At 40.4% G+C, this 13,286-nt stretch overlaps 1 pseudogene; it reads left to right on the forward strand.

Annotated features, from left to right (window-relative positions):
* The first annotated feature begins 290 nt into the window (after positions 1–290).
* LOC141418579 (NADH-ubiquinone oxidoreductase chain 6-like) lies at positions 291–1,307 on the forward strand (annotated as a pseudogene).
* The last annotated feature ends 11,979 nt before the right edge of the window (positions 1,308–13,286 follow it).

A 13,286-nucleotide genomic window follows, 5' to 3' on the forward strand; every position in this document is an offset into this window, starting at 1 on the left:
TATTCATTTAATAATTTACTCATCAATTTTTACGGGACATCTAATACATGGCCAAAATCTCTATTGGGATTCACAGCTGAATTAGACATTGTCTATACCTCCCTGGGGCTCATTATTTAACAGAGGCCTATATTCACATATATGGTTGCAATTGAATGGAATCAGCCTATTGAATAATGACTGCATCTGTTAGATAAGAAGGAACACACAAAGAAGGTGACCAAGGAAGATTCTGGCAGGTAGTGATAACTGAGCTACTTCTCGAAACGTTAGACAGTAAGTCAGGCATGATGGTACACACCTGTGTTCCCAGCTGTTCTGGAGGGAAACACAGAAGGATCTTTGTGGGGTTTTCTTCTAAGCCTTCTCCTATTTATGGTGGCTTTGGATTGGTTGTTAGTGGTGGGGTTGGTTGAGGGTTAATTTTGAGTTTTGGTGGTTCTTTTCTAGGGTTGATGGTGTTTTTAGTTTATTTAGGTGGGATGATAGTGGTGTTTGGTTATACTACGGCTATGGCTATTGAAGATTATCCTGAGACGTGGGGCTCTAATGTGGCTATTTGAGGTGCTTTAGTTTTTAGTTTGTTTGTTGAGTTAATTTTTTTAATCTTATTGGTGAAGAATGATGAGGTGGATGTATTGGGGGGTGTTTATAATACAAATGATTGGGTTGTTTATAGTGGTGAGGGGGTTGAGTGTATCAATAAAGATGTTATGGGTGTTGCGGCTGTTTATAGTTATGGGAGTTGATTAATGGTGCTGGCTGGTTGGTCTTTGTTTGTAAGTATTTTTATTGTTCATGAGATCACTTGTGGTCGTTAAATGACAATTGTTAGTGCTAAGGCTACTGATAGTAGGAAGCATAGGAAGTATAGTTTGATTATTCCTTTTTGGTTGGATACGGTAATAGAGGCTTTAATCTGCATGTTAGCTATCAGTTTGGGTGTGATTTTTTCTGTTCATGTTGTATCTAGGAGGGTTGATGCTGTTTTTTGGCTGAGTATTAGTGTGTTTTTGGGTGAAGTACGGTGCACGATGGTTGGGAAGAACCCAAGTATTGTAGAAAATGAGTTAGTGTCGGAGTTTAGGTTTAGTTTTAGGTTGTAGGTTATATTGTTTAGTTCTATTGCTATAGTGAAGCCTAGTATGGTGGTTCCTAGGGCTATTAGTTTTAGGTTTGGGGTATGGTTAATGTGGGGTTGTTTATGGGGATGATATTATTTGAGATAATGAACCCAGCGAAAATGCTTCCTACTAGTAGTCGTTTGATAGAGTTTGTAAGTTGTGGGTTGTTTTCATTGATGTTGATGAGTGGGTAGAATCGGGGTTGTCCTAGTAGGGCGAAGAAAATGATTCGTGTGCTGTATACAGCTGTGAGGGAGGTTGCAATGAGTGTAATTAGTAGGGCTCAGGCGTTGGTGTACCACGTGTTGGTGGATTGGATGATAAGGTCTTTTGAGTAAAATCCTGTTAGGAACGGTATGCCTGTGAGTGCTAGGCTTCCTACTACTAGGGAGGAAGTTGTAAATGGTATTGCTTTGGCTAGTCCGCCTATTTTGCCGATGTCTTGTTCGTCGTTGAGGCTGTGGATGATGGATCCTGAGCATATGAATAACATTGCTTTGAAGAATGCATGATTGCAGATGTGGAGGAATGATAGGTAGGGTTGGTTAATTCCTAGGGTGACTATTATTAGGCCTAGTTGGCTGGAGGTTGAGAATGCGATGATTTTTTTGATGTCGTTTTGTGTTAAAGCGCAGATTGCTGTGAAGAGGGTTGTGATAGCTCCTAGGCATAGTATAGTTGATATGATTAGTTTATTGGCTTCTAGGAGGGGGTGGAATCGGATTAGGAGGAAGATTCCTGCTACGACTATTGTACTTGAGTGGAGTAGGGCTGATACTGGTGTGGGGCCTTCTATGGCTGAGGGAAGTCATGGGTGGAGTCCGAATTGGGCTGATTTTCCAGTGGCAGCTAGTAGTAGGCCTAGTAGGGGGATTGTTGTTATTTTAGGGTCTATGAATAGTTGTTGGAGGTCTCATGAGTTGGAGTGAATTAAGAATCATGCTATTGATAGGATGAATCCAATGTCTCCGATTCGATTGTACAGGATTGCTTGTAGTGCTGAGGTGTTAGCGTCAGTACGTCCGTATCATCATCCAATGAGGAGGAATGATATAATTCCGACTCCTTCCCACCCGATGAACAGTTGGAATAGGTTATTTGCTGTGACTAGGATTAATATGGTGATAAGGAAGAATAGTAGATATTTGAGGAATTGGTTAATGTTGGGGTCGGAGTGTATGTATCACAGGGAGAATTCTATAATTGATCATGTTACAAATAGGGCTACTGGTACGAAGAGTAATGAGAAATAGTCTAGTTTGAGGCTGAGTGAGAGTTTTGTGGTGTGGATGGTAAGTCAGTGTCAGTTGGATACAATGGTTTCATTGCCTAGGTGAATGAACATGATCATGGGGATTGTGCTGGTGATGAATGCTAGTTTTACTGAGGTTTTGGTATACTCAGGGTAGTTTTTGTTTTTGTAAAAGTCTGTTAGTGATATTAGGATGGGGTACATGAGGATGATGAATGTTATGATTATGGACAAAGCTAGTGCATTTATTACTTTTATTTGGAGTTGCACCAATTTTTTGGCTCCTAAGACCAACAGATAACTACTATCCTTTAAAAGTAAGAAAGCCATATTTTTAGGTATGGTGGCATGAGTTAGCAGTTCTTGCATACTTTCTTGGTAAATAAGAAAGTTTTACTTTCTGATTCTAGATTCACAATCTAGTGTTTTTATTAAACTATATTTACAGAATATTGTGCCGAGAATAATCTTTGGATTTAAAGGGAGTAGGAGCAGGGGGAGTAGGTGGAGGAAAACCAGGGAGTTTTCTCGTGTGAATGATGGGTAAATGTTGTTTATGTGATAGGCAGGCTTGCCTCGTTGAGTTGTGGTTAATATGTATAGGGTGTATAAGGCTGTGATCAGGGTATTGGCTCCTATAAGGAGGATGGTGAAGTTGGATCATGAGAATGAGGAGGTGATAATTATTAGTTCTCCGATTAGGTTGATTGTCGGGGGTAATGCGAGGTTGATTAGGCTTGCTGTGAGTCATCACAGGGCTATTAGTGGGAGTAATGTTTGCAGGCCTCGGGTTAGGAGTATGGTTTGGCTGTGTACTCGTTCATAATTTGTGTTTGCTAGGCAGAATAAGACTGATGAGGTTAGACCATGGGCTACTATTAGTGCTGTGGCTCCTATAAAACTTCATGGAGATTGGATCAAGATGGCGACGATCACCAGTGCTATGTGGCTGACTGATGAATATGCGATTAGGGATTTTAGGTCTGTTTGTCGTAAGCAAATTGAGCTGGTTATTACTATTCCTCATAGTGAAAGTAGTATAAATGGGTATATCATGTGGTTTGTGATGGGTGATAAGAGGATGGTGATTCGTATTATGCCATATCCTCTTAGTTTTAGTAGAACTGCTGCTAGTACTATGGAACCGGCTATGGGTGCTTCAACATGGGCTTTAGGTAGTCACAGGTGTAGGCCATATAATGGTATTTTAACTATAAATGCTATTATACATGCTAGTCATAGCAGGTCATTGGATCATGATAGGTTTAATTGTTCTGAGTAGTTGTTTAGGATATGAAGGTTTAGGGACCCTAGCGAGTTTTGTAGGTAGATTAATGCAACTAAAAGGGGCAGGGATCCAATTAGTGTGTAAAATAAGAAGTATAGGCCAGCGTTAAGTCGTTCTGTTTGGTTCCCTCATCGTGTAATGATGATTAGTGTGGGAATTAGTGTGGCTTCAAATAGGATATAGAACAAGATTAATTCTGTGGCGGTGAATGTTATGATTAGTAGAATTTGTAGTAGTACCAATATGGTGATGTACATTTTTTTTCGTTCTACTGGCTCTTTGTTCATGTGTTGGCTAGCTATGATTATTAGTGGTAGTAGCCAGGCTGTTAAGATTAAGAGAGGGGTTGAGAGAGCGTCTGAGGAGAATAATAATGAGAAATTAAGACTGTTTTCGTTTGACTGGTTTAGGGTGAATAAGCATAGTATACTGATTAGTAGGCTGTAGGCAGTTGAGTTGATTCAGATTATATTGTTTTTTGAGAATCATGTTATGGGGATGAGTATGATTGTTGGTATAATGATTTTTAGCATTGTAGGAGGTTTAGGTTTTGTATGTAATCTGTTCCGTATGTGTTTGATATTGTGACTAGCAGGGCTAGTCCTACTGCGGCTTCGCAGGCTGCGAAAACTAAGATGATGATGGGGAATATAAATGATAGGGTGATGTTGTAGTTCAGGGTGATTAGGGTTGTGGTAATAAAAATTGATAGTATTATACCTTCTAGGCATAGGAGTGAGGATATTAGGTGTGATCGATAAATTAGTGCTCCTAACAGGGATGCTAGGAAGGCTAGGAATAGGTTAATTAGGATAGGGGACATTTGGTGCTTATGAGTCGTTCATAATCTAATGAGTCAAAATCATTTGCTTTGTGTTAAACTAAGCACCATATTCATTTCATTCTAATCCTTTTTGAGATCATTCGTATCCTAGTCCCAGTGATAGGATGATGATGAGAGCAAGTGCTATGAGGATAACTGGGTAGAGGTTGTTTGTTTGTGGTGCTCAAGGGAGGGGGAGGAGTAGGGCGATTTCAAGGTTGAATAGGAGGAAGGTGATTGCGATTAAGAAGAATTTTATTGAGAATGGGAGTCGTGCTGAGCCTATGGGATCAAATCCGCATTCGTAGGGGTTTGATTTTTCGTTATAGATGTTGATTTGTGGGATTCAGAATGCGATGGTGATTAGGAGAGTTGCTAGGAGGGAGTTTAGGGTTAATGCGATGATTAGGTTGATTACTCTCTTTTGGGTTTGTACCAAATCTAGTTGATTGGAAGTCAGCTGTACTAATTAATACTAAGAGAGTATGAGCCTCATCAATAGATGGAGATGTATAGGAATAGTCAGACCACATCAACAAAATGTCAATATCAGGCTGCGGCTTCGAAACCAAAGTGATGTTTTGATGTAAAGTGGAATTGTAGTTGTCGAGTTAGGCATGCTAGTAGGAATGTGGAGCCGATGATTACATGTAGGCCGTGGAATCCTGTTGCTATAAAGAAGGTTGAGCCATAGACGCCGTCAGAGATTGTGAATGAGATTTCAAAATACTCTGAGGCTTGTAGGAGGGTGAAGTAGATGCCTAATAGGATGGTAATTGATAGTGCTTGGATTATATTTTTTCGGTTCCCTTCTATTAGGCTATGGTGGGCTCAGGTGATGGATACACCTGATGCGAGAAGAACTGACGTGTTGAGGAGAGGGACGTCTAGGGGGTCTAGTGGGTTGATGCCGGTGGGTGGTCAGCAGCCTCCTAGTTCTGGGGTTGGGGTTAGGCTTGAGTGGTAAAAGGCTCAGAAAAATCCGGTGAAGAAGAATACTTCTGAGACGATAAACAGTACTATTCCATATCGTAGTCCTTTTTGAAGGATTGGGGTGTGGTGACCTTGGAATGTGCCTTCTTGTACTACGTCTCATCATCATTGATATATGGTTAGTGAGTTGGTAAGTAGTCCTAGTATTAAGAGGGATGTAGAGTTAAAGTGGAATCATATTGCTAGGCCTGATGTTATTAGGAGGGCAGATAATGCTCCTGTTAGTGGCCATGGGCTTGGGTTGACTATGTGGTAAGCATGGACTTGGTGGGTCATTATGTGTTGTCATGGAGATATAGGCTAACTAGAAGTGTGAATACGTAAGCTTGGATTAGGGCTACTGCGAATTCGAGGATTGTGAGGAGGATTAGAATAATGAATGTTATGAAGGCTGTGGTTGGGTTAATGGTTAGTAGTGCTAGTGTGGCCCCACTGATTAGGTGCATTAATAGGTGGCCTGCTGTGATGTTGGCTGTTAGTCGAATGGCTAGTGCTATTGGTTGGATAAATAAGCTAATAGTCTCAATAATAACTAGTATTGGGATTAAGGGAATAGGGGTTCCTTGTGGTAAGAAGTGGGCTAGGGATGATTTTATTTTATGGCGGAAGCCTAGAATTACAGTCCCTGCTCAAAGTGGGATAGCTATTCCTAGGTTTATTGATAGTTGGGTTGTTGGGGTGAAGGAGTATGGGAAAAGTCCGAGTAGGTTGGTTGATCCAATGAAGATAATGAGGGATATTAACATTAAAGATCAGGTACGTCCTTTAGAGTTATGTATTGTTATTATTTGTTTAGTGATTAATTAACTGCTCATTGTTGAATTGAGGTTAGCCGGTTGTTAATTAATTGGTTTGGGGTTGGGAGTATGATACTTGGGAAAAGGATCACTAGGGTAACAATAGGGAGTCCTATTATAGTGGGGGTAATGAAAGAGGTAAATAGATTTTCATTCATTTTTTTTCTCAAGGGCTTTTTTGTTTTATAGATTCGACATTTTTGGGTGCGGGATTGGGTGGGAAGTTGAATGTTTTTACTTTTAATTGGAAGATGATGAATAGGGTGAGAATTATAGAGGTGATTGTTGTAAATCATGTGGATGTGTCAAGTTGTGGCATATCATTATGGAGAGTTGGCTCTCTGTCTTTAACTTAAAAGGTTAACGCTGCAGTAGCTTCATAATGTACTTATAGTATAGACAAGGATCAGTTTTCAAAGTATTTAAGTGGGACTATTTCTAATATGATTGGCATGAAGCTGTGGTTTGAGCCGCAAATTTCGGAGCATTGGCCGTAATAGAGTCCTGGTCGTGTGGAGGTGAGGGTTGCTTGGTTGAGGCGCCCCGGGATAGCATCTGTTTTTAGGCCTAGTGATGGAATGGCTCATGAGTGTAGTACGTCTTCAGATGAGATTAGTATTCGGATTGGTACTTCTATTGGTAGTACTACTCGATTGTCGACTTCAAGGAGTCGGAGTTCCCCGGGTTTCAGTTCTGATGTCGGGATTATATAGGAGTCAAACGTTAGGTCTTTGTAATCGGTGTACTCATAGCTCCAGTATCATTGGTGTCCTATGGTTTTTACTGTTAGCACTGGGTTGTTGATTTCGTCTATTATATATAGGATTCGTAGAGATGGAAGAGCGATTATAATGAGAATAATTGCTGGAAGGATTGTTCAGATAGTCTCTACTTCTTGGGCGTCTATTGTGTTGGTATGTGTTAATTTAGTAGTAAGTATGAGTGAGATGACATAAAGCACTAGAGAGCTAATGAGGTACACAATTATTAGTGTGTGATCATGAAAGTTTAGTAATTCTTCTATGATGGGTGATGTAGCATCCTGTAGGCCTAGTTGTAGAGGGTGTGCCATGAAGATATATGGGGGATTAGCCTGTAATTTAACTTTGACAAAGTTATGTAATTATTTTACTAATATCTTGTATAGAGAGAGACATATGGGATATGGGGCTGGCTTGAAACTAGTTCTAGGGGGTTCGACTCCTTCCTTTCTTAGTGTGCTTTTACATATGTGGGTTCTTCGAATGTGTGGTATGGTGGCGGGCATCCATGTAGTCATTCTAGGTTTGTTGTTGTGAGTTCAATTGCCCCTACCTCTCGTTTAGAAGCAAATGCTTCTCAGATTATGAAGACTATAATAATTACTGCAGTTAGGGAGATGAAGGAACCTATTGATGACACTGTGTTTCATGCTGTGTAGGCATCTGGGTAGTCAGAATAGCTTCGTGGTATGCTGGATAGGCCGAGGAAGTGTTGAGGGAAAAAGGTTAGGTTTACTCCTACAAATATAATAGTGAAGTGGATTTTTGCTCATGTTTGGTCTAGTGTATAGCCTGAGAATAGTGGAAATCAGTGCACAAATCCTCCTATGATTGCGAATACTGCTCCTATTGATAGAACGTAGTGAAAATGGGCTACTACGTAGTATGTGTCGTGCAGTATGATATCTAGAGATGAGTTGGACAGGACAATGCCTGTTAGGCCACCTACTGTGAAAAGGAAAATGAAGCCTAGGGCTCAAAGTAGGGCTGGGGATCATTTGATGTTGCCTCCATGGAGTGTGGCTAGTCAACTGAAGACTTTTACTCCTGTGGGGATGGCGATGATTATAGTGGCGGATGTGAAGTAGGCTCGGGTGTCAACATCTATTCCAACTGTAAATATGTGGTGTGCTCATACGATGAATCCCAAGAAGCCGATAGACATTATGGCTCATACTATTCCTATGTATCCAAATGGCTCTTTTTTGCCAGAATAATAAGTGACAATGTGGGAGATTATGCTGAAACCTGGGAGGATTAGAATATATACTTCAGGGTGTCCAAAGAATCAGAATAAGTGTTGATAGAGAATTGGGTCTCCTCCTCCTGCATGGTCGAAGAAAGTAGTGTTTAGGTTTCGGTCAGTTAAGAGTATTGTAATTCTGGCTGCTAGGACTGGTAAGGAGAGTAGTAAAAGGACTGCAGTGACTAGGACAGATCATACAAATAATGGTGTTTGGTATTGTGACATTGCAGGGGGTTTTATATTAATAATTGTTGTAATAAAATTAATGGCACCAAGGATTGAAGATAGATTAGTCGTATGTAGAAGTACAAGTTTAGTAGGGCTATTATGGCTATGATTGTTGGTATTAAGATTAGGTCATTTTTTGTTAGTTCATCAATGATGATTCATTTTGGTAGGAATCCTGTTAGTGGTGGGAGACCCCCGAGTGATAGTAGTGAGATAAGTAGTATTGAGGTGATTACTGGGGTTACATTTCAGGAGTGGGCTAGGGTGAGTGTGTTGGTGTTTGTGTTGTAGCTGATTATTGTAAATATGGTGATGGTTAGTAGGATGTAGATGGTTAGGTTTAGTATAAAGGCTATTGGGCTGTATGAGATGATGGATATTATTCATCCTATGTGGGCAATTGATGAGTAGGCTATGATTTTGTGTAGTTGTGTCTGGTTTAGTCCTCCTCAGCTGCCTACTATGATTGATAGGAGGGCTATTGATATAAGGAGTTGATGGTTGATTGATGGTGTTAATTGGTATAAGATGGAGATTGGGGCCAGTTTTTGTCATGTTAGTAGTAGTATTCCTGACATCAGGGTAGCCCCTTGGGTGACTTCTGGCACTCATAGGTGGAATGGGGCTAGTCCGAGTTTTATGGTTAGTGCTACTAGGGCTATGAATGACGTGATGTAGTTTTGTGTGTGGGTAATTGATCATTGGCCTGAGTCTAGTATGTTAATTACAATTGCTATTAGTAGTAGTATGGATGCTGTGGCTTGTGTTATGAAGTACTTGGTTGCTGCTTCTGTGGATCGTGGACTTCCTTTATTGATTAGTAGGGGGATGAATGCTAGTATATTAATTTCTAAACCCGTTCATATTACTAGTCAGTGGGAGCTTGTTATTGTAATCATTGTTCCTATAATTACAGTGGGTAAGATAATTAATTTGGCGGTGGGGTTGATTAGTACGGGAAGGATATAAACCAACATTTTCGGGGTATGGGCCCAATAGCTTAATTTAGCTGACCTTACTTTAGAGTTGGGTGTGATATGGTAGCACGAAGAATTTTGAGTTCTTAGGATTAGGTTTGACTCCTTTAGCTCTAGAAATAAGAGGGTTTGAGCCTCTATGTTTTACTCTATCAAAGTAACTCTTTTGTCAGACATATTTCTATATTTGTGGGGGGATGCTTGATATGGCAACTGGGATGGACACATATAGCATACATGTGGCTAAAGTGATTGGGAGGAAGTTTTTTCATAGTAGGTGTATGAGTTGGTCATATCGGAATCGGGGGTATGATGCTCGGATTCATAGGAATGATATGGTGAGGCAGAGGGTTTTGATGGTGAAGTTGATGGTGTATAGTTCTGGGACTAAAGGGTTGTGGAATGCTCCTAGGAATATGATTGTTGTGAGGGCATTTATTATGATGATGTTCATGTATTCTGCTATGAAGAAAGGGCGAACGGTCCAGTGGCATATTCTACGTTGAATCCGGATACTAGTTCGGATTCCCCTTCAGTTAGGTCGAATGGGGCTTGGTTGGTTTCTGCTAGTGTCGAGATAAATCATATTATTGCTAGCGGTCATGTTGGGATGACAAGTCAGATGTGTTCTTGTGTTGTGATTAGTGAGGACATGGTGAATGACCCATTTATGAGTGTTACTGATAAAACGATGATGGCGAGGGATACTTCGTATGAGATTGTCTGTGCGACAGCTCAGAGTGCTCCAATTAGGGCATATTTAGAATTTGATGATCAGCCTGATCATAGGATGGCGTAGACGGACAGGCTAGAGGTTGCTAGAATGAATAGGATGCCAAAGTTTATATTGATTAGGGGTTGTGGTATTGGAAGTGGAATTCATATGATAAGGGCTAGTGTTAGGGCTAGGGTTGGGGCAATGGAGAATAGTAGTGGGGAGGAGGTTGATGGTCGTATTGGTTCTTTAATGAATAGTTTTAGTGCGTCGGCAAATGGTTGAAGGATGCCGTAGGGGCCAACTACATTTGGGCCTTTTCGTAATTGTATATATCCTAGGAGTTTTCGTTTTACAAGGGTTAACAATGCTATTGCAAGTAGAATGGGGATAGTTAGGGTTAGGACATTTATGATGAACATGGGGTGTTAAGGAGAGGAGTTGAACCTCTGAGGATAAAGTTTTAAGTCTTATGCAATTGCCAAGCTCTGCCACCTTAACTAACCCTGTTCTAGGGTAGGTGAGTGTGTAGTTTACTAGATTGATGTTAGTGCATCTATTGGACTTAAGGCGCTGATGGGGAGTTGGCCTTGTTTCTCTTGTCCTTTCGTACTGGGAGAAACCTGTAAATAGATAGAAACTGACCTGGATTGCTCCGGTCTGAACTCAGATCACGTAGGACTTTAATCGTTGAACAAACGAAACTTTAATAGCGGCTGCACCATTGGGATGTCCTGATCCAACATCGAGGTCGTAAACCCTGTTGTCGATATGGACTCTAAAATAGGATTGCGCTGTTATCCCTAGGGTAACTTGGTCCGTTGCTCAAGTGATGGGTCAATTTATGATTTTTTCCTGTATTTTGACTTGTAAGTCTAGATTTAAATCATTCGGAGGTTGTTTTGTGCTCCGAGGTCACCCCAACCAAAATTATTAAACCAGAAATTATAAGGTTAGGCCCATTAGGGGTAAGTGTGCATTGTATAATTGTGGTTGAAAAAATTAAAGCTCCATAGGGTCTTCTCGTCTTATTTGTTTATTCCCGCCTCTTCACGGGAAGGTCAATTTCACTGATCAGAAGTAAGAGACACACAAAGAAGGTGACCAAGGAAGATTCTGGCAGGTAGTGATAACTGAGCTACTTCTCGAAACGTTAGACAGTAAGTCAGGCATGATGGTACACACCTGTGTTCCCAGCTGTTCTGGACGGAGACACAGAAGGATCTTTAGTTCTTGGGCTGCCTGGGCAACATTAGTGGAACCCTATCTTAAAAACAAAAAGCAGGTCTGTAGAGCACTTGCTTAGCAAGCATGAGGCCCTGGGTTGTATCTCTAACACTGATAAAACAAATCCTGCAAGTGAGTGTGTGTTCAACAGCTGATAAGGGCATTTCAGACAGTGAGAAAACAAAGATATATGGCAGCCTTGGTCATGGGATGAATATAAGCAATCCATACAAAACATGAGAGTGATAAATCTGGAAAGACAACAGTGCCTGAACAATACCAAAGATCATAGCAAGAGAAGAGATTAGTCCTAGTACAGAAGGTAGAGTGGGTTAAAATTTTTCCACCTATTCAAGGAACATTTTGTGAATATTCATGCTTGATAACATTATTCACAATAGCCAAGAGTAGGGAACAACCCAAATGCCCATCAGCTGATTAATGCATAAAAAAAAAAATCACATATACATACAATGAATATGTCTCAACCAAAAAATACGGATAGAAAATGAAAGCATTAGGCTAAGTAAAAGAAGCCAGATCACAGACTGGATATTGTACAGTTTTGTTGACATTAAAATATCCAAAATGTACAAATCCATAGTGACAGAATTTATGTTAGCAGGTACTGGGAACTCAGGAAAGATAGCAACAGGAAGTGAATGCTTGGTAAGAATGTAGTTTGCTTCCTGGGAGATGATAATCTAGAGGAAGATAGTAATGATTTCACATCATTGTGAATGTTTTAAATGCTATTAAAGTTTTCATTTTCAAATGGTTAGCTGGTAAAATTTAGGTAATCTGTATTGTGTCATAACAGAAAAACAAACAAAAATCTTGATAGCGTACAACTAAGGGAGCTGGCAGGTAGCAGTGCCATTTTGTAAGAAGCATTATGCAGTTACCGGTGCAAGATTCTGAGGAAGATGCCTGTTGTACAAGGCAGATCATCAAAATTTTCCCAATGTGCCTCAGTCAGCACATGGAGGTCATATTTCCCCTTTGAATTCATTGTCCTTTGCTAGTTCAGCAGCTCAGATTGTAGGGCACTATTACTCAGCCACTAAGAGTTAGTGTTAGGCCCTTAGTAGACATTCAGGAAACACTGACTCCATGAGTGTGTTAGGCAGCTTTCTGTTGCTGTGACTAAATTCCTGAGAGGACCAATTTAAAAGAAGGAAATGTTTAATGTGGCTTATGGTTTTAGAGATTATTTCCAGTCCATGGTCACATGGCTGTATTTTTCTGGTCTTTAGTGAGGTAAAACACCATGGCTGGGAACATGTGGTGGAGAAAACCTATTCTCACCTCATAGTTGCCAGGAAGATGTGTGTGTTTATGTGTGTGTGTGTGTGTGTGTGTGTGTGTAAGAGAAAGAGAGACTGGGAGAGAGAGAGACAGAGAGAGAGAGAGAGAGAGAGAGAGACAGAGACAGAGAGAGAGAAGGGCCAGGGACAAGACATATCACCCTTTAAGACATATCTCCAAAGACCCACTTTCTTCAGGTGGGTCTTCCTTCCCACACCCTATATTTCTAGGTCCTACCTTCCATGTTTTATCACTTCTAAATATCCTGTCAAATTATGAATTCATCAGTGGATTAATCCACTGATAAGGTTAGACTGCCCATGATCCTCTGAACACTGCTAAATCAAGGACTAAGCCTTCAACACCTGAGTGTTGGGAAGTGATTTTAGATCTAAACTGAAACAATGATTATTCCAAACCTGGGTTTTGGGTACAGTTTTTATTAAAATTTTTATTAGGATATATTCATTGTACAGGGGGATTCATAGTGACAATTCCAATTAGACTTATATTGTACATTATTTACATTATTTACGTGGTATTTCCA

The sequence above is a fragment of the Castor canadensis genome, chromosome 2, assembly GCF_047511655.1.
Source record: "Castor canadensis chromosome 2, mCasCan1.hap1v2, whole genome shotgun sequence".
Lineage (NCBI taxonomy): Eukaryota > Metazoa > Chordata > Mammalia > Rodentia > Castoridae > Castor > Castor canadensis.